We start from the raw sequence: 842 nt of genomic DNA on the forward strand, positions 1-842 counted from the left end.
AAGCGTTTTCAAATATATTATTATACAATACTGTAACTTTCATTATTTTTGCTATCTTGTTATATCTGAGCAAATCAAATGTAAATCATAAATTAATCAATTTATGTCCAGAACATTAACAATCGTCATTTCATTTCGAATTCAATTTCAAAAAAAAAATAGTTGCATAATTAATTTACACAAAATTGAAAAAGTGCACCTATATAGTTACAGTCTAAACGCATTTGCAAATAATTCTGTGCGACATATTCACTTATACTGTGATTAGCTTGGCGGCATTTTTACATTTTGCAATAGTTTTTCACAAAATTAGAAAAGTGCTCCAGTACATAAACAGTCTAAACGCACTTGGGTAAACATTTGTATCAGAGTGGCGCTTAGACTGTGCTTAGTCTGGGTAATTTTTTGAATTTTTAATCCAAAATTACAAAAATATTTTTTAAAAAAACATAATTTTTAAAGCAATTATTTTGTTGAAACAAGCAGAAAGTTCTTTGAATCATTTAATTTGGACGCTTAGTTCTCTAAAAAAACTGTCATTTTTTAACATTTAGCTCTGTATCTCCGAAACCGCTGGGCCTACCTTTGCCAAAAACTAATAACCACTTTTCCCGTCATTACGAATTGAATATTTTTTTAATCATACAAATCGGATGATCCGCTCTCTCAAAAACTCGTTTCTTATTTTCTGTATCTCCGTAACGGCTGGATCTGCCTTTGCCAAAAACTAATCAGCACATCTCCCTATCAATAGGGATCGAATGTTTTTTAAACCATTCAAATCTGTTGATTCGTGCGCCAGAAAACGTGGACGAGAAAATGCGGATATACAAAACACACAT

This window comes from Ctenocephalides felis, unplaced genomic scaffold (assembly GCF_003426905.1).
Source record: "Ctenocephalides felis isolate EL2017-DRISC unplaced genomic scaffold, ASM342690v1 CF-g0.4_SCAFFOLD_01170, whole genome shotgun sequence".
Classification (NCBI taxonomy): Eukaryota; Metazoa; Arthropoda; class Insecta; order Siphonaptera; family Pulicidae; genus Ctenocephalides; species Ctenocephalides felis.